The sequence below is a fragment of the Papio anubis genome, chromosome 13, assembly GCF_008728515.1.
Source record: "Papio anubis isolate 15944 chromosome 13, Panubis1.0, whole genome shotgun sequence".
NCBI lineage: Eukaryota > Metazoa > Chordata > Mammalia > Primates > Cercopithecidae > Papio > Papio anubis.
Genome location: NC_044988.1, coordinates 81,838,556 through 81,860,182, shown reverse-complemented (window position 1 = coordinate 81,860,182; position 21,627 = coordinate 81,838,556). Strand labels below are relative to the sequence as shown.

At 39.9% G+C, this 21,627-nt stretch overlaps 1 protein-coding gene across 2 annotated transcripts in view; it reads right to left on the bottom strand.

The window, feature by feature from the left end:
• Positions 1–18,697, bottom strand: part of LOC100999647 (uncharacterized protein KIAA1958) — a 171,792-nt gene extending 153,095 nt beyond the window's left edge. Inside the window, exon 1 of one of the 2 annotated variants that reach the window (XM_003911355.4) lies at positions 18,412–18,697. The gene's annotated coding sequence lies outside the window, so the exon portion shown is untranslated. The remainder of the gene's footprint in view (positions 1–18,411) is intronic. The other variant, XM_003911356.4, reaches the window with a different exon arrangement.
• Positions 18,698–21,627: the final 2,930 nt, after the last annotated feature.

Sequence of the window (21,627 nt, the reverse complement as noted above, 5' to 3'; positions counted from 1 at the left end):
GGATTACAGGCGCCTGCCACTACGCCCGACTAATTTTTTGTATTTTTAGTAGAGATGGGGTTTCACCCTGTTAGCCAAGATGGTCTCTATCTCCTGACCTCGTGATCCGCCCACTTCGGCCTCCCAAAGTGCTTGGATTATATGCCTGAGCCACCGCACCTGGCCTCTAACATTTGTTTTTACAAACTGTCACAGTACTCTAAGTTAAATTTCATTTTTCTCCATACTTCAGATTTTACCAAAAGCTTTACCCTACAGTTCAAAAATTATAGAAACAAATAATTTGTTCATTCTTAATTATATTCATTATATGAGTTCAGTGGTCTTCTGTCTCTTTGATATTAAGGGACATTCAAATGCTAGAATTTGGCGACACATTTCAAAGGAAAGGGGTACATGCTCACTCTCTGTTCTCTATTTGATCCCCCTTCACTGCTGTTTGTCAGTTTAAATCGAACTTTTTATTGCCCTGACCTATATACTCACAAAGCAAAGTTCTTGCCTGCTCCAGTAAACAAGCAATCTTTCCTACAGCTGCCTGGACCCCATGCTTTTGCCTGGACCCCATGCTTTGCCTTTCATCACCTAACCACTCAGGCCGTTTACCTAAATCACAGGATTTCTCCAAATGAAATGAAAGTAAATATCCTTTTCAACAAAATTTGATAACCATCTGTGAAGTGCTACAACAACATACAATTTGAAACCACTATACTAATTAAAATTAGCTTTAAAATGTTCTTAATACATTACTACATTGCCTGCAAAGTCAAAATAGAGACATATATAAACTTTACACCATACAATTCAAGGATTTGTTAAGCTTAATTTTCTCTGCTATCTAGTGTTCAAATATACTCTCTTCTAGATATTTAAGCCTCAGTAATAATATAACCAATGTGCCTGGCACTGTACCCACACGAATTCATCTAATCCTCATGACAACCCTATAGGCTATATACTTAGTATTATACTCATTTTATATATGCAGAAACTAAAACACTGAGAAGTTATGTACTAATAAGGACGAGAAACAGGATTCAAAACCGGGCAGTCTGAGTCCAAAGTCTGGTCTTAACCAGGGTGCTAGCCTAAAGAACTCATTATTGGAAGAATAAAATCATGTCATTTTCAGCAACATGGATGAAACTGGAAGTCATTATCTTAAGTGAAATAAGCCAGGCACAAAAAAGAAGTATCACATATTCTCACACATGGAAGCTAAAAAATTTGACCACATGGAGGTGGAGAATGGAAAGACAGATAACAGAGACTGCGAAAGATGAGTGAGGGGACCAAGGGGAGGTTGAAGAGAACTGGTTTAAAAGGTACACATAGAATAAGAAGGAATAAATTCAATGTTAGATGGCAGAGTAGGGTGACGATCTTCAACAAAAATGTATTGTACTCCAGCAACAGACATGCTAAATACCCTGACTTGATCACTACGTATTATACACATGTAACAAAATTTTACATGTACCCCATAAATTTGTATAAATAAAAAATATATAGACATCTACACATATATACATATACATACGTACATACATATATAATATTTCATTATTGGCATCATATTTGCTATAGTGGTTTTGGCGCTGAGAAGATTTGCACAAAACAGACTCAGATTTCATCATTTTCAAAGATTTTCTTGTCATAATCTTATCATAAAGATAAGATTAGGTAAATCATGAATCACAAAAATCACTCCAGTGCTGGATAACCTGATTAAATGGCGATGAAACATACAATGAAAAGGAACTAGAAGCTAGAGTTCCTTCATTTCTCCAGATCATTTCCCCATCTGTAATAAGGGGATTAAAAATAGATAATCTATTTTTACTAGATAAAAGGCAGGGCATGGTGGCTCACACCTGTAATTCCAGCACTTTGGGAGGCTGAGGCCAGCAGATCACCTGAGGTCCGGAGTTCTCATGAGACCAGCCTTGCCAACATGGCGAAATCCCGTCTCTACTCCAAATACAAAAATTAGCTGGGGGTAGTGGCATGCACCAGTAATTCCAGCTACTCGAGAGGCTCAGGCATGAGAACTGCTTGAGCCCAGGAGGTGGAGGTTACAGTGAGCCAAGATCGCACCACTGCACTCCAGCCCAGAATGAGACTCTGTCTCAAAAAAAAAAAAGATAATCTCTACAGTTCCTTCTGGTTCAAACCCTGAAAGATTAATACATAATTAAAGAGCCAACAACTCCTTAGATGATTTAAGACACTGTTGCCCACCATCAATAAAGTCAGGTTACAATCAACTTGAGAAAGACCTAAGTACTTGATTTCTAAGGTATTAAAAGACAGAAATATGCAAAATACTTCGTCTTTAATTATGCTTTTTATTATAAAATATAACCAAATTATAGAAAGTATGGCAAATATATATATAATTTATAACCCCAGCACATTAACACTGTTAGCATTTTAGGGTATTTTCTTCCAATCTTTTCCTTATGCATAGCTTTGCATGATAGTCATGATCAGGGAGGGAGGGAAAATGGGAGAAGAAAAATTCTTTTTATTTCCTACTTGAACAATTTTTAATAGGGATTTTTCATTTTGCCAGAAGGTTCTACATGATCTGCCCTACCCACCACCACCAGCAATTACCTGTCCAAACTCTTGCAACTCTCTTCCCTTGAAGCTCTCCCCTCCTTCCCTCTAGTGTAGCCCTTGATTTTTTTTTTTTCTTTGAGACAGGGTCTCGCTTTGTTGCCCAAGCTGGAGTGCAGTGGTATGAACACAGCTCATTGCAGCCTCAGCCTCCCTAGTAGCTGGGACTACAGGTATGCAACACCACATTTGGCTAATTTTTTTAATTTTTTGTAGAGAAGGGGTCTTGTTTCCCAGTTGGTCTCAAACTCATGGGCTTAAGCGATCCTCCTGCCTTGGCCTGCCAAAGTGCTGGGATTAAAGGAGTTAGCCACCGCAACCACCCAGCCCTTGAAATTCTTGTTCCTAGAACATATCAGGGCACATTTCCAACTGACCCTTTGTGTTTGCCATTCCCTTTGCCTCAAATGCTCTTCCCCCAGATACCTGCATGTCAAGCCCTCTTACTTAAGTCCTTACTCAAAAGTCACTTTCTCTGTGAAATATTCCTTGGTAACCCTAATCTAAAATGTCAAGACCTTACCCTGAAATATTTCATATCCCTCTTTCCTGCTTTTCTTCTTCCTTCTTAGCACTTACCCTTTACATGTTATTTTACTTGTTTCTTCTCTATCTCCACTACTAAAATTTAAGCTCTATGAGGGCAAGTATTTTGTTTTTACTGATTTCCTAATATCTAGAAAAGTACCTAACACACGGTGAATGCCCATTAAATATCTGTTGGTTAAACAGTCCCTATAATCATCATTGTAAACGGCTAGATCCAGTTTTATCAAGGATTTAGCCAATAATTCCCCTACTGATGGACATATTGGTTACTGCCAATCTTTTACTATTCTAAATAATGCTCGAATGCAGGGGTCAGCAAACTTTTTCTGGAGTAAGTCAGATAGTAAATATTTTCTGCTTTGCAGGATCTCTATCATAACTACTCAATTCTGCCACTGCAGCACAAAAGCAGTCACAGACAACAAATGGTGTGGGGTTGCAGCAGACAAAATTTAGACTGCTTCACTGAATGTTTTTGTGCATGTATCTCTATCTTTTCAATTATAATTACTAGATAAATTGGTATAAATATATTTATGGCTCTTAACATACTGACAAATTGCTTTTCAAAATGATAATCATGGAAAGCGGGACAACTAGAACATTTACACACCGCTGGTGTCGGTGCCAGTATAAACTGATATAATTACTTTGGAGAACACATTAAAGCTCAGCATATATACCCTATGACTCAGCAATCTGTCAGGATATTTATTTTGTTTCAGAGGAATTGTGTTAGATACTGGGAAAAGCATGAGGAATAAATAATGTCTTGTTTATTATCTGAGTACTAGTCACATGTATTCAATTTGTAAGTTAATCAACTATACACATTGATATGTTCATCTTTTGTAAGTATATTATACTTCAAAGTTTTATAAGAAAACAAGGATGCCATATTCCCATCAGCAATACATATGAGAATAACTTCCTCCCCTCCTCCTTTCTACTCACCACACAATGGGTATTATTTCACTTTATATTTTTGCTGATTTGATAGTGTTTAAAAAAAGCTTCTGGATTGCCATAGTATTTTGTCTGTGATTATCATGGAGGCTAAACATTTCTCTTCTATAAATGGCTCTTCATTTTATCTATTATTCATTAGGGTTTTATTATTTTTTTGTAAATCGTGAAAATAAAACAATACAAGGTCATAAAGACATCAACTCTTTGTCTATCATATTCCTGCAAGTATTTTCTTTTTGTTTGTTTTTTCAAGAAAGAGTGATTTTTAGTAGGGCCTGCTCCATGTGAGCCCCCATGCTGGACCCACTAATGAAGAGTTATTAGAAGCCATAGATGGGAGTTGGGGTCTAGCATTAGGGTTTCGAATCTTGGCTCTTCTGTGCAGTCTGCTGTGTGACCTCATGCCCTTCCTGTCTCTCTATGCCACAGTTTTCTCTGCCTGAAATGCTTGGCTACCAGCTCTGCAAGGTGTTGGTTCCTCTTTATTTTTTAAATCTGAAATGGAAGATTTTCTTCTTAGACCAATTGAAGACTTGACTGAAAGAGGCCTTCCTTGTTACTCTCCATTGCAGCCCTGGTTGGCTGCCTTCTTGGCAGCGTTCTCACTTTTCAACTTGGTTTTATTTTGTTTTTTCAAGAAACAGGATCTTGCTCTGTTGCCCAGTCTAGAGTGCAGCGGCGCCATTATAGCTCACCATGGTCTTGAACTCCTGAGCTCAGGTGATCCTTCCACTTCAGTCTCCCAAGTAGCTGGGACTATAGGCATGAGCCATCATGACTGATTAATTTTTCTTTCTTTTTTTTTTTTTTCTGTAGAGACAAGGGTCTTGCTGTGTTGCCCAGGCTGGTCTCAAACTCCTGATCTCAAACAATCCTCTCACCTCAGCTTCCCAAAGTGTGCTCCTTCCTTTTTAATGCCATTGTTTTATTTAAAAAATAAAGTTTTTTGAGTTTTTTTGTTTTGGAGACAAGGTTTGGCACTGTCACCCAGACTGGAGTACAGTGGCATGATCATAGTTTACTGCAGTCTCAACCTCCTAGGCTCAAGAGATCCTCCCACTTCAGCCTCCCACCTTAGCCTCCCAAGTAGCCAGGACCACATGTGCATGCAACCATGCTGGGCTTTTTTTTTTTTTTAAGAGATGGGGGTCTCCCTATGTGGCCCAGGCTGATCTTGAAACTCCGGGGATCAAGCAATCCTCCTGCCTCAGCCTTCCAAAATACTGGGATTACAAATGCGAGCCACCAAGCCCAACCAAGTTTAAACTTTCACATGGTCAAACCAACTAACCTCTTTATCAGTGCACCGTTTTTCTCAAAAATATTATACAGAACTACATTTTTTTATATTCAACAGAATATTGTTTATTATGTAATGTGCAAGGACATGCTTATCTCTCAAGCCAATAGTATGTTCTTAGATGACTAAATAAAGTAACTGTAAAATATCTATTTGATAATTAACAGGAAAGCATCAAATAAAAATAATACTAAGCTGACCACGGTGGCTCATGTGTGTAATCCCAGCACTTTGGGAGGTCAAGGCAGGAAGACTGCTCAAGCCCAGGTGTTCGAGACCAGCCTGGGCAACACAGTGAGACCTTATCTCTAAAAAAAAAAAAAAAAGAAAAGAAAAAAAATTAAATGGTATTAAGGTTAATTAATAGGATAAATTTTGATACCAAAAAAATAATTTGTAAAGCCAGGTGTGGTGTTTTGCCTGTAATCCCAGCATTTTCGGAGGCCAAGGCAGGCAGATCACTTGAGGTCAGGAGTTCGAGACCAGCCTGGCCGACTTGGCGAAACCCCATCTCTACTAAAAATACAAAAATTAGCTGGGCGTGGTGGTGCACACCTGTAATCCCAGCTACTCAGGAGGCTGAGGCACAAGAATCGCTTGAACCAGGAGGTGGAGGTTGCAGGGAGCTGAGATCGCACCACTGCACTCCAGGCTGGGCGACAGAGTGAGAGACTGTCTCAAAAATAGTAATAATAATAATAATTTTATTAAGAATATATACTTTTCAATGGATATATTCATATTCATTAACAAAATTCAAAAGGAAAATATTTCTAAGACTACACTATCATATGACCCAAACTTTTAAAGCAGAACATTCCTTAAAATGCTGCCGTGAAGGTAGAACGGGAGTACCTTCAGCTAAAATTTCACAGAAATCTTCAAAGGCTATTTACTATAGAAAACCATATGGAAGTTTCTAAAGGCAGAACTACCACAGTAATCCAGCAATCCCACTACTGAGTGTTTATCCAAAGAAAAGAAAACCAGTGTATCAAAGAAATCAGTGTATCAAAGAGATGATCTGCACCACCAAGTTTATTGTAGCACTTTCACAATAATTAAAACATGGAATCCAACCAAATGTCCATCAGTCGATTCACGGATAAAGAAAATGTGGTGTATACATACACAATGGAATACTATTCAACCATAAAAAGGAAAGAAATCCCACCATTTGCCACAACATGGATGAGCCTGGAGGACATCATGTTAAGCAAAAGTCAGGCACAGAAAGATAAATGCCACATGTTCTCACTCATATGTGGGAGTAAATTTTTTTGAGCTCATGGAAGTAGAAAGTAGAACTGTGTGTATTAGAGGCTGGGAACAGCAAAGGGAGAGGAGTGGATAGAGGCTAGTTAACAGATAAAAAATTACTGCTAGATAGGAATGAGCTCTGGTTCTGTAGCACTGTAGGATGAATATGGTTAACTACTATTTATTGCATATTTTCAAAAGGCCAGAAGAGAGGATTTTTAATGTTCCCAACACAAATAAATAATAAAATGTTTGAGGTTATGGGTGTCCTAATTACCCTAATTTGATCATTATATGTTGTATACACACATTGAAATATTACTCTGTATCCCAAAAACATGTAGAATCATTACATCTCAACTAAAAATAAAAGGGGGAAAAAAATCACTCTACACATAAAATTTATGCATTTTATGTAAGTTACACCAACATAAAAGAAACTTTAAAAGAATCTTCAAAGGTTGTTTAAACAAGATTTTGGTAAATCCGTTAATTTTATGGATTTGTAAGTTGGATTGATTGATCCTTCCTTGAATTGGCTGTAGTAAACTAGACTAAATTTATTGTAAAACTTCAGAGTTGAAAAACTTAAGCAAATTTTCCAGGGAGGGAAAAGAAAAATTTCTCTGTATCAGCTTGGGTTCATCCAGATGCCAGAAAAGGATTCCTTTGGCAGATTTCTAAAACGACTGAACCGCCACCTTTACTTAAGCTATGTTTAAAGAACATCTCTACTAAAAATGATTTTAATCTTGTTTTCTCCAGGAGATAAAGTATAGTTATATGGTAAATTCACTAATGTAGAACTCTTTGTTTTCAGAAGATGTCAGATAAAGAAAGTCAATAACTGTACCAGAATTGTCATGAAAATGTTAACAACCTTAGTCATTTAGAAAAGAATTAAACTCCCTGCAACAAATATGTATTGGCTTATCACTATAAATCAGATACACTAGAAAAGCTATTACTAATCAGATTATTGCATATCTTACCCTTTCTTGCCTGATGGTATTTGTCCCCTTTGACCAATTGGGAAAATAAGTCTTCCAATATAACAAAAAAAACCTACTTAAAAATAAATAAAGGACTCCTAAGCAAGCAAGACAACAGACTCAAATCTAATCATATGAATATGTTAGAAATGGTGGGGGGGGGGGGCAGTGGAGAGGCTGGTAGAAACAGAAACCTAAAAAGGTGATAAAACTGTATTGAACCTACACAAGTGAATACCACTGAAACTGGAAATCTGAATAAGAGTGGTGGATTTTATCGATGTCAGTGTATTCATTTGCTAGGGCTGCCATAACAAAATACTACAGACTGGGTGCCTGAAACAACAGAAGTTTATTTTCTGACAATTCTGGAGGCTAGAATTCTAAGATCAAAGTGCTGGCAGGCTTGGTTTCTTTTGAAGCCTCTCTCCTTGGCTTGCAGATGGCCTCCTCTTTGCTGTTTCCTTTACAGAGTTTTTTCCCCTGTGTGCATGTCCCTAATGTCTCTTTTTGTGTCCAAATTTCCTCTTATAAGGACACCACACTGGATTATATTAGGGCCCACTCCAACAACCTTATCCTAACTTAATCACCTTTTTAAATGCTCTAGCTTCTAAATACAGTTACATTAAGGTACTGGAGGGTTGGGGCTTCAACATACGAATTTGCAGGGACACTACTCAGCCCATAAACCGTCAATATCCTGGTTGTAACATTACAATTTTGCAAAATGTTACCACTGGGGGAAGCTGAGCAAAGCATGCAAAGAACCTCTCTGTATTATATCTTACAACTGCAAGTGGACCTACAATTATCTCCACGGGAAAAATAAAAACACCCACAGATAGGAGGATAACAAAATAAGTGAACAATAACAAAAGACAAAATGTTCAACAATATCAGGTGATAGGACAGTCCTATGGACACCAGATAAGTAGGCAGGGCTAAAACGCCCACAAAAATAGAACCTACACAGAATAAGCAACTGAGCAGATGAAGGCAGAAAAAGGAGAGTTCTAGTGATTCTAAGAGCTGGGAAAGAAGAAATTACCATCAAAAAGAGAGGATCCTTTTTAAGTGAAATTGTATCTAAGAACAACCAGTAAAGTTTCTGAGTTTCTGGGGGAGAATGCAAGACCACAAGGACCTAAGAGGCTTTAGGAAGAACACTGTGGACTAGAATCCAAATCAAACAAAGAGGCAGGAGTGGGAATAAAGGAAAGCGATACCCAAAGAAGGTTAATCTCAGAGAACATCACAGAGGAGGCCACATCAACATTGAAATATACACTCAGAAAAAGGCAGCAATAAGTGAACTTGCTAATATTTTACAATTTCACAAACAGAACCCACTTATGTAACCAGCAACCAGTTCAAGAAACAGAACCTTTCCAGCAGCCCAGAAGCCTCTACTTTCTCTGTTCTCGTCAATACTCCCCCAAGGGTAGCCCCTATTCTGGCTTCTAACAGAACAGAATGATTCTGCCTGCTTGAGGACTTTCTATATATGCAGGCATACAGTATAAGCTCTGCTCTGTCTGGCTTCTTTAGCTCAACATATGTCTGTGAGATTCACACATACTACTGCATGCAGCTGTAGACTGTTTATCATTCTCATTGCTCTACAGTATTCCGTTGTGTAAATATACCATGATGTATTTATTCAATCTGAGTCAGTTTAATATTGCTGTATAACAAATCACCTAAAAATTTAGTGGCTTAAAACAACAATTTCTTGTTTCTCACAATTGTATGTTTTCTGGGTAGTCTCTCCTCTGGTTTTCCCTGGACTTGTTCATGTGGCGACTTTTAGCTGGAAGGAAGGTCAGCTAAACTACAAGGTCAAAGATGGCCTCACTCACAAGTTTGTCAGTAAGTACTGGTCATTGGCTGGGCACCACGATTCTCTTCCATGTAACCTCTCCTACTCCCGGACATCCCTATATAGTGGTCTCAGGACATTATTCCCCGGAGGACGTAAGCACTGATCAAGCTTGTGTTGCACAATGCTTGCAAATGTCCAACTGGCCAGAGCAAGTTACACAGCCAAAGTCAGACTCACTGTGGAAGGGAACAACAATGACTGATGGCCATTTGGACAGATTTCAGTTTGGAGCAATGACAAATGTGCTATGAGCATTCTAGTCCATATATTTGGGGAGTATGGATCATAGAGTAGAACTACTGAGTCACAGGATTTGCAGCATATGTCCAGCTTTAGTAGATACAGCCATAGAGCTTTCCAAATTGCTGTACCACTTTACATTTCCATTCCAATTTACACTTCGAACAGCAGAGCAGGAGAATTTCAGCTACTCTACATCCTCATACTTGGTATTTTTTATTTTTCTCATCTAGCCATTCTAGTGAATGTACAATGGTACCTCATTTTTATTTTAATTGAGTGGCCATATTTTTAAAATACTCCAGCTAAGCAACAAAGGAGAAAATCTTCAAACCATAAAAGCAGGAAAACTATATTTGCCAATTTCCACCTCCATCACAGAAAGCTTCTCCAAAAGTACAGGTAAGACCATCTAATTTAAATATGACCAAGAGAGAACAATTAAAAAGTACAGTAAGAAAAAAGATGAGAACTGTAACATATTTCAAAATGAATAAGAGAAATTAAGAAAATAGCCAGGCACAGTGCCTCATGCCTGTAATCTCAGCACTTTGGGAGACCAAGGCAGGAGGATCACGAGCCCAAGAGTTCAAGACCAGGCTGGGCAACACAGTGAAACCCATCTTTACAAAAAAAAAAAAAAAAAATTCAGCTGGTAGTGATGGCACACATCCATAGTCCTAGCTACTTGGGAAGCTGAGGTGGGTGAATTCCTTGAACCTTGGATGACAGAGAAAGGCCCTGTCTCAAAAAGAAAAAAAAGAAAAAGGGGAAAAAATTTTTAAATGATAGAAGCTATGGAAGAACAGCATAGATCAGAAATTGAAAAACTAAAAAACGAATCTTGCCAGATAACAAGAGGATGTACAATAAGAAATGACAAAGTTCATGACAGAACAGGAAAGAAAAAACTCAGAAAGGAAGTGAAAACTAGCAAGAACACTAAACTTGATAGATAGGTGCAGTGGCTCATGTCTGTAATCCCAGCATTTTGGGAGGCCGAGGCAGGTGGATCATTCGAGCTCATGAGTTTGAGACCAGCCTGGGCGACACGGTGAAACCCTGTCTCTACAAAAAATACAAAAATTAGTAGGGCATGGTGATGCACATCTGTAGTCCCAGCTACCTGGGGCTAAACTGGGAAGATCACCTGAGTCCAGAGATGTTGACACTGCAGTAAACCACAATGGTGACACAGCACTCCAGCCTAGGTGACAGTGAGACTGTCTCAAAAAAAAGAGAGAGAGACATAGATACCACAGAAGATACATTGAAGGCACTAAAGCATAAAATAGAAAAAAATAAAGCAAATATAAAAAATAAGAATAATATTAAGGTATAGATATAAGAAGATCCAACATACATATAACAGGAGGCCCAAAAGAGAGAGAACGAAAATAATGGAACACTACTAAAAAACTATAATTGATGAAAATATGAAAAAATATTTGAGCCAATGTAATAAAAAACACTATGTATCTAGGAGAATTAACAGGGAATGGCTAACAGACATTCTAGTAAAATTATTGGCTTTAAAGATGAAAAAAAAGCCCTTGGGTATCTAGGCAAAAAGATAAAATTAAAGAAAGAAAATCATATTGGTATTAGAGTTTGACAACACATTTTACCAGAATAGAATAGGACTCAGCAAACTAAGGCCCATGGACCAAATCCAGCCCACTGCCTGGTTCTGTAAATTAAGTTTTATTGGAACAGTCATGCTAGTGCATTTACACACTATCTAGAGCTGCTTTTGCAATGCAATGGCACAGTTAAGTAATTGGGAAACCTATGACCCACAAAACCTAAGATAATTATTATTTGGTCTTTTACAGAAAAAGTTTGCCAACTCCTGCAAGAGAGTAACATTTTTAAAGATACTTGAGGGGGAAAAAATGTGAGTCAAGTATTTTTATTCAGTCAAAGTGACCTTGAACTATAAAAGCCACAGATAAACAGTGTTAAATATGAAAGGCAAGGGATACATTTCACATGAGCCACTTACAAGAATTCAGTGAACTTCAGACTACTAAATGATTACAGAAACCTTACCATAAGGACTTCTGTTGCACACTGAATACATTTAACTGTAAAACTAAGACTAACGCAAAAGTAACACAGTAGCACGATTCGCATGTGGCAAACAGACAGAATTGAGAAAACTAGGGGAACAAGAACTGACTGACCCAGGGGCTTGATTATGTATGGAAAATGGGATTAAGAATAAAGAAGGAATCAGAGATAACTCCTAAATTTCTGGACTGGGAAAATGGATGGAAGGTGGTACCAACTCACTGAGCTAGGGAATAAAAGAAAAGACACAGATTTGAAGAGGACAGTAAGTCTGGGGCATGTTGAATGTGAAATGTTTGTGGAAAATTAAGTGAATATATCCAGTCATAGTAGGACACAAAGATGTGCATTTCAGGAGAAAAGCCCTGACTAGGTATTAGATTCAGGAATCATCAGACATGTGTGAAAAGACCAAATAATGCATAACTTACCATGAGAGCAGCAAGATGAATAGCTGAAAAAAAAAAAAAGGCACCAAAAGAAACAGGTCCTCAGAACTCAGAAGAAAACAGCATTAGTGCTTCCACTGAATTTGGCCACAATAATATTCTCTAGTATTCCAAAACAACTATTAAGAATTTTGGCCAGGCACAGTGACTCAGGCCTGTAATCCCAGCACTTAGGGAGGCCCAGATAGGAGGATATCATGAGCCCAGGAGTTCAAGACCAATCTGAGCCACACAGGCTCATCTCTACAAAAAAAAAAAAAGTTAGCTGGGTGTTGGGCGTGCACCTGTGATCCCAGCTACTCAGAAGGCTGAGGTGAGAGGATTGCTTGAGCCCAGGAGGTTGAGGCTGCAGTGAGCTGTGATCACATTACTGCACTCCATCCTGGGCAACAGAAAAAGATCCTGTCTCAAAAAAAAAAAAAAGGATTTTGTACTTTAAGTCATTCAAAATAAAGCATTTAAAAACAATGAATACGAAGAGTGAAAAAACAAAAAGCCTTTATCTATTCTTAATGACTATATACAGAGCTGATCATACTGCTATGTATTTCGGCCTGGGACTCAAGTGACAAATTGACAACAGAGTAAAAAAGACATAAAAGATGAAACCGCTACAAAATTCCACAAGTGGAGTGAGGTATGTATGTACATATGTAGGGAGGTAGGTACATATGGGTGAAAGGCAGTAGGCAGAGGGGTGGACCGTGTTACGGGATGAACTGTATTCCTCTCGAATTCATCTGTTCACATCCTAAACCCTGGTACCTCAGAAGTGTGACTTATAGGGGAAGTAAGGCCTGGAATAGAGGTAATTAAGGTAAAATGAAGTCACATGTGTGGGTCCTAATCCAATATAAGTGATGTTCTTAAGAGAAAATTAGGACATACACATACACAGAGGGAAAACCAAACGAAGACACCTTAGGAAGACAGCTATCCATCAGCCAAGAGAGGCGCTTTAGAAGAACCCAACCCTGCCAACACTTTGATCTTATACTTCTAGCCTCCAGAATTGTCAGAAAATAAATTTTTGTTGTTTAAGACAACCAGCCTGTGATTCTTTGTTATGGCAGCCCTCACAAATTAATACAAGCTGAGAGGAGGAAGTAGTCCTAGCTGGTTAAGAATTCACACATATTGTCAACTCCATCCCATAAATATGAAGTCCTATAATAGAAAAAACGGTAGAGCTTTTGATACATGGTGATAATGCCTTAAATCACACAAGGAAAATATTTTTTAAATAATTAGTATTTCCAGAGGAAAATATAAGAAAAAACTGAAAGGATATAATATTTGCAATTAAAAAAGGACAGAAAAGGTTAAAGTAATATCAGTTTTGAAGAACACCAAGAATAAAAAGAGAAGTCAAGCAAGATGTATCCTATGCGTGAAATGAAAGTTAACCAAAGAGTAAATGAATCATCTAAAAACAACCCAGCAAAGCAAGGGAAAGCAATGGAAGCAACTTTGGATAATTATTTAGAATTAAAAAGAGTTGTATTTTATTTTAATGTTTAGTTAATGAATTCCTTGATGATTAACAAAAAACATTTTCAGGCCTCAAGTGAAAATATATTTCCAGTAGGTTTTAATGGAACTTTGGTTCTTTGCAGGTTTCTTAAGGAAAAAAAAAACAACAAACAAACTAACAAAAAAAACAGCTAATAATCACTAGCCATTCCACACATACTAGTTTTTGTCCTATGTCTCGAGCTAAAGAGGCCACAGATTTCCAGAGGAGAGTAAGGTGGAGGAGAAAGCTATTCTCTAACTTGCAGCAACCAAGGGGGGACTTGCTCCCTGGTGCTAGGTTGGCCAAAGTTCATGCAGAGAAGAAAAAAAGCTAGAATAGAAATTCAGCATTTTACGGTAAGATTTTTAACGTTTTTAAACATTGCTTCAACGTTTTAACATCTTCTTAAACTTTTTTAAAGTTATGGTTGGACGTGATGGTTCACACCTATAATCCTAGCACTTGGGAGGCCAAGGCAGGATGATCATTTGAGTCCAGGAGTTCAAGACCAGCCTGGGCAACACCGCAAGACCCCATCTCTACAAAAAATAAGAAAAATTAGCTGAGTGTGATGGCACATGCCTGTAGTTCCAGCTACTTGGGAGGCTGAGATGTGATCCCTTGAGCCCAGGAGTTCGAAGACGCAGTAAGCTATGGTTGCACCACTGTATTCCAGCATGGGTGATAGAGTTATGACCACATCTCTAAAAAACACAATGTTATATCTCATGTCAAAGTTGTATAATTTCTCTTTTGATACATAGTTACTTCCTTTCAGTATAACAATATCACAGTTGTCCTAGACCAGGATTCTTTGCTTTCTATACATTATTTTCAAGTGTGATAATATGTTTCTGAAATACATCTTCTTTGTCACTAGAGCCATTAGCATTACCAGTATGAACACTAATGGTGAAAAAGCTCTCCAACTGTTTTAAGTGTAAGACTTTGCAAAACAAACTTGAATACGGCTGCATAATTTGCCTTTCTCCAGAAAAGCCTATTAAACGTTGTTGGCATTGGATACAAAATCAAATTCAAAAATTTGCATTTTCAGTACTTTTGGTTTCTTGACCTTTATTTGAATTTGAGACTAAGCTTTACCAAACAACAGAATTTACACAGTAACTAGTCAACCACAGTCCTCATTATGGAATCTATGCAGTGCATTTGTTACCTAGGAAACGGACCAGAGCACAGGCAGAGTGCAATTTCAGTCTAGCAAAAGAATTCTCCAATCATGCTAGTAAATAAAGTCCATAAATCAACTAATCAGAAGCAAAGTCAAGAAGTATCACATAAGAGTTAAGCTCAATGGAAACTTTTTTAAAGGAAAAGAAACCTGTGGGGCTTCCTCAGGCAACTATGGAGATCTCTGAAGTAAATATTATGAGCAGGTTTCTTTACAAACACAAACTGTCAGAAAATAAACTGTTCAAAATAAATGGCTTCTCTCCAATCTTCAGCTTCTCTATTTTTGACAGTACTTAAGAGAAAAAGCTTCTTTAGAGCCAGCCTCATACATCTGGTACCAGAATATTAATCCAAGAATGAAATCTGCATTTTCGGCGAGCAGCATGGGGTTGGTGCTGTTGTTAAACAATGCAGGACGATGATAACGGCTAGAACGAGAGGTCACTGTCCACACCTCTCACAGCGGGACCTGCGTCCCCACTAGGCTACAAAAAAATGTGAAAAAAAGACTTGAAAGTCACAGATCTATCACAAAGAATAAAATTGTTACTTTTCAGCTTTCCATTTATTACTAATGAAAACACTAGTCATTTGAGCATTCTAGTTAACATAAAGTGGCCATTTTAAGCTTCCTGTAATGATACCACATTGATAACCAATAAACAGGAAAATGCTAGAAAAGTCCACGGATTTTAAAGCTTATCAAATTTAACTGTGGACAGCTTAGTGTTGTTTTAAAAAGAGAAGTTGGTAAATGTCAGCTATATTTAAAAATGCAGTTTTATACAAATTCAAATTTTCTGGAAGTAGCACGTATTTGTCAAAACAAGTCAAAAAATTTCAAACATGAAAAATGAAAAATAATTTATATGCCTTCCTGAACACCAACTTACCAGAAAGGAAATCAGTTGAAAATACATAAGGTTCTCTGGAATGCTTCTGATTACACTAAAATATTATTGCTAATCATACAAAAACAAAAAATTAGTATCTACTTATCAGTCAAAAAAACACACAAAAACATAAACAAAACTAGGGTGTTATCTTTTAGCCAGCCCACATAAAGACTACACTGATGATCTCAGAAAACAGTTAGGCACAACTACAACTTTGCCAAAACAATTCTCAGTACAGGCCACACTCTGTTAATGCTTAGTTACACAGTGACTCTTTGTTAAATCTTATCACTACCACTGACAGCCTTGTAAATATATAAATAAGCAATTCAATTATTAGCTTATCTTTTTTTAATACTTTAAAGAGCTAAGGAAGAGTATGTATACCAAAGTGCTGAAATTCTGAGAGTGGTCTAGAACTCCATTCCTGGATTCGCGATAAAGCCTGATTAAATTTCAGTACCTCTCCTCTTTGGGCTATTGAACGCTAGTCAAGGGCCTACCAGAGCCACATACTGAGCTCTGTGCCTCTGTGCAGAATTTAAATTCATTTACCTAATGCAGACTGGAAGTCAAAGCAGAAACCAGTAAAATTTTGTCAACTAAAAGGGACTGGCTTGATCACTGCTGGGTTTTAAGTAATGTGTGTATAAATGTACACTCCAGGCATTTACAGTATTAGGCATGCAATAATATTAATCTGTTTAACTGGGGCAAGAATCTAGGATAAATTTTTCTCCTAGAAAAAAACCACTATTTTAAGCATACTAAACTTTTTATAATGACAAAAATCAGTTTGTCTTTTAAAAAGTGCATTAAATTGTACAGTTTTCTAAATTTTAAACCTTAATGAAAATTTAAATAATACATAATTTTCCACGTTTTTCCTTCAAGTTTAGATGATAATGCTTTTTGTTTTTTTAGGAAAACCTGCATTTTCTACATATGACTGTCTATATAATTGTACGCATGGCCCCCAAAACTGCTTCTTCGTTTTTTTAATTTCCTGGGTAACTGTCAGACTTAAGTTTGTCAATATAGATTCTCACACGGGGGGCAAAAAAGAGTTTCCAGAACTGAGCAGTAGATTGAGATTAATAGTTATAAATCCATACCTGCATATTAAAAATCTGAATCTGTAAAATTTATTTTCTGGGTGCTTATTCAACCTCGTTTATCATTTGAATATCTACAAATACACAGCAACCGTTAATGAAGAAACTTAGCTAGCTAATCAAATAAGACAAATCAGAAACATTACCCTACCGTATTTTTCAAAACACGGTATCCATATCCATGCACAACCGAATCGCTGGGTTATATACATAGAATAAAATAGGAAAAGCACAATCCTAGGGGGAAAACTCAATTCTGACATTCATGATCTCATGGGTTGTGAAAGATCTCATATCTTAAATCAGTAGAAATAAAGGCTTCAGCCTGAACGGAAAGCTAGATCATTGTTTATTGCACTCCAATTTAACCTCCACCATGCAAGCTGTCACTACCTGACTGGCTTGTTAACTGTTTATTTCGTCAGGAGAAGATTCCGTCTTGCGAATCCTAACAAGTACGGGAAAAAACAAAACTTTACTCCTAAACTTCAACACACACACACACACACACACACACACACACACACAAAATATACATAATTGTAAAAATCACAGCCATGCTCATTTTTTAAAGTCTCCATCTAAAACCTTAAAGAAAAAAAAAAAAAAAGACTTGAGGGAACCAAAAACATTCTTTGACTTTGGTTTGACGTTGCTCAGTCCAACCTCCTCCTACCCAGGGGAATACATTTCTCGATATATTTGATAACAAACACAAATCACTGTGCGCAGCCTCAGATGGGGGTGGGGGACGGAAGAGCCTTTTGGAGAAAGCCCTCCTCCGTTAGAAACAATAAATAAGGGAGCGAAGCCATGCACGTTCCTTCACACACACCCCAAACGCACCTCGGCGAGCCTCCCGAGGAGGGAAACTAGTGGGGCAGAGCCCTGAACCACCTCTCTTTCTCCATAAGCATCTCAAGACTTGGAAACTAACAGGACAGACCTTTTCTTCCTCCTTCCCGCCCTCCTTCCCACCTCCAACAGACCCAAGAGCAGAAGCAGGGGCGCCAGCCCCGCGCACTGCGCCTGCAGCCGCCGCTGAGACCCGAGCTGCCGGGCGGCGGGGCGGCCCGCGGCAGGCGGACCGGAGCTGCAGCCGGGGGTCTCTGCGCCTCGCACCCCCAAGCCCGGCGCTGCCGACGAGCGGCCGCCCGGGTCCCTGCCCTCGCTCCGGCCTCGCTCCCCCGAGAGGAGACAAAAGGAAGGTTCAGCCGGGTCACCGCGCGGCCGCTGACGGGGAAGCAGAGTCGACCCCTGCGCGGCCGCCCCCCACACAAAGGGGATCCCCGCCTGGGTCGCGGCGTCGGCGCGCTCGTCCCCGCCCAGCGCGCGGGCTCTCACCCACCTGCAGGTGTCTGTGCGTCTGTCCATAGGAACGCGGGCGGCGGGGGGGCCTGCGGGAGCCGGGCAGCCCGGGCTGGACGGGGCGGGCCGGAGGGGCGCGAGGGCGGGAGGAAAGCGGCCGGAGGACCGGGCACCGAAGGCAAAAGGCGCGGGGAAGGCGCCCGGCGGGCGGCGGACCGAGGCGCGGGGCGGGGGGCGGGGGCGCCAGCCTGGCTCGGCCGACCGGCGCGTTACCTGTGCGCCCCGCCCGCGTGCGCGCCCGGCTCGGAGCGCGGCGGGCGGGCAGGCGGCGCAGGGTCGGGGCGGGGCTGGCGATGGGCGGGGCCTGACCTAGCTCCAGCCGGCACCGGAAACGCTCCGTGGTCGGCAAGACCCACAGGAAGTGTGTAATGACACCTCCTACGGCACGCACCAAGCTCGCAGTCGTCGCCCAGAGGTGTAGACTGAGCCTCCTTGCTGCAATAATATCGCGCTGCACGCGGCGGGCTGGCGCGTCCTGGAGGTTACAACCGGTCCTCCGCGCGCACGAGCTCAGTCTCTGCTGCCCCGACAGGTGTGGAACCCGCCATCCCCGCTATGGTCCGAGGAAGTGTGCAGCACCGCCCCCTGCTACACGTCCCGGGCCCGCGGTCCCCGATGCCCCCCGGAGCTCTGTGCACCTCCACTGAAATGCAAGGAGCAGACAGAACCTACACCGTCCGTGAGGTGTGTGAGTCCCCTTATAACGCATTGAGTAGAGTTACCTCTCCGCCCAGGGATGTGCGTTAACACTTTCACCGAGATGATATGTACAGTCCACAGTCACACCCTTATCCCATCGAGGGAGCGGGGATGCTTAATGACACCTGAAATACACTAAAACTAGGTCCTCCAGCAAACCAGGGACACAAGAACACCACCTACACGACTCTGCACAGCAAAGCTGAAGCTGGACTTACTAGGTGCTACCAGGCTTGGTCCACCTTTATTTTACCTAACACTTACATAGTACATGCTGTGTGCCCACAGTTTGCACTGAGTACCTAGCGAATATTTATTTAATCCTAAGAACTCTGAACAGTGGGTGCTATTAATATTGCCATTTTATGGATAAGGATTAACATTGTCATTTTATGGATATGGATGAGGCACAGAGAAATTAAGAAATATGTTCAACATCACATATATAGTAGCTAGAGGAGCCTGGATTCATTGCAGACAGTCTGGCTTCAGAGTCTGCTCTTAACTCCCTTTCTGTGTACAGCACTGACCATCTCCAAAACAGTAATCATGGTAATAAATAACATTTATACCGTATCTGATGGGCCTTAATTAGTGCCCACATCTTGGCCTCACCTCACCTGTGACAGGCATACCCCAGTCACTTGTACCCTTGGAGTAGGTAAAGGAAGAGAAGAATATTTTTGAGGCAGAAAAAGAGGCTAACTTCTTAGCAAAGGAGAAGATATCCAGGGTCGCCCAGAATCCAGGCAGGTAACTTCATTGCCACATCAAGCATGTTCTCTCCTTTAGGGTAGCTTCTGCCAACCCCTCTCCATCTCTAGAGCTGATTCAGGTTGATGTTCTTAACACTCCTCTATCAGCACTCTTCCAGGTCTAGGCTGAAATTTGAAATCTGTGTAAATTTTGACACAATAATGTTTGTACAAACAAAAAAGACCAAAAATGAAAACCCCCTAGTTAACTGCTGCATATTCTAAAGATGGGATCTTGTGGAGAAATTGGAACTCTTATGCAACGGTGGTGGGAATGTAGATGGTACCACCACTATGCAAAACAGTGTGAAAGTTCCTTAAAAAACTAAAACTAGAGCTAACATGTGATCCAGCAATCCCACTTATGGGTAAGTGTCCAAAAGAATTGAAAGCAGGATATCGAAGAAATATTTGCACACTCATGTTCATTGCAGCACTATTCACAATAGCCAAGAGGTTGAAGCAGCCCAAATGTTCATCAACAGATAAATAGATAAATGAAAATGTAATATATACATATAATGGAATATTATTCAGCCTTAAAAATGAAGGAAATCCTATCACAGGCCACAACGTAGATGAACCTTGAGGATGTTGTGCCAAGTGCAATAAACCAGTTACAAAAGGACAAATACTGTTATGATTTGATGTATATGAGGTATGTAGAGGTATGTAAATTGTGTGATTATGTCAAACTCGTGGAAACAGACAGTAGAATAGTGGTTGCTAGAGGGTAGAGGGAGGGGAAAATAGTGCTATAATGTTCACTGGGTATAGAGTTTCAATTTTGCAAGATGAAAAAGTTCTAGAGATGTTACACAATAATGTAAATATAACACCACTGAACTGTACACTTAAAAGGAGTTACAAAAGTACATTTTAAATTGTTTTTGCCACAATTAACTTTAAAAAAAATCTAATTTTATTTGTTTAAAGGATATTTCATCATAATGAATTTTTTTAATGATGCAGGCATCCAACCATGATGAGGTACCTTGTCGAATAAACTAACTCTGCCACTGAGGACTGTAAAAGCTGTTTAAATAAATAAATAAAAAGTCTGTTTAAAACAATTGGAGAGCAACCCTGTCATCCAAGGCTTGAGAGTCCAAGAGCCCCCAGGAAGAAGGGAAATACTTTGAAGTGAGTCCTGCATTCTCAGCCACTCTTCCTTCTCAGGGCATTGTTGATTTGTGTCTAGGAGTGTGGAAGTCAGAAAGAAGCACCCTAGAGCTTACTGGCAGTCTTACTGGCCTGGTGATACAAAATTTGGAGTCAGGTCTATTAGGGCAGCTAGGACTTGAGAAACCAAGATCCCAGATAAAGCAATCACAGTAAACCTAATGGGTTGGCTGAAGGCCATAATCCCGGCACTTTGGGAGGGTGTGGCAGGAGGATTGCTTGAGACCAGGAGTTTGAGACCACCCTGGGTAACATAGTGAGACCCCCATCTCTACAAAAAGAAAAAAAAAAAAAATTAGCTAGGCCTGGTGGCCCACATCTCCAGCTCCAGCTACTCAGGAGAAAGAAAGAGAGCGAGAGAAAAGAGACCTGTGGGATTATGCTTTTATTAGGTCCATAGGCATTACGCCCTTAAAAAACCACATGCGCAAAGGAGGGGAACTTATTTCCAAGGCTCTGGTGTTGACCATTAAGTTTTTGTGGTGTTCTGTTTTGTTTTGAGACAAGGTCTCGCTCTGTCACCCAGGCTGGAGTGCAGTGGCATGATCTCAGCTCACTGC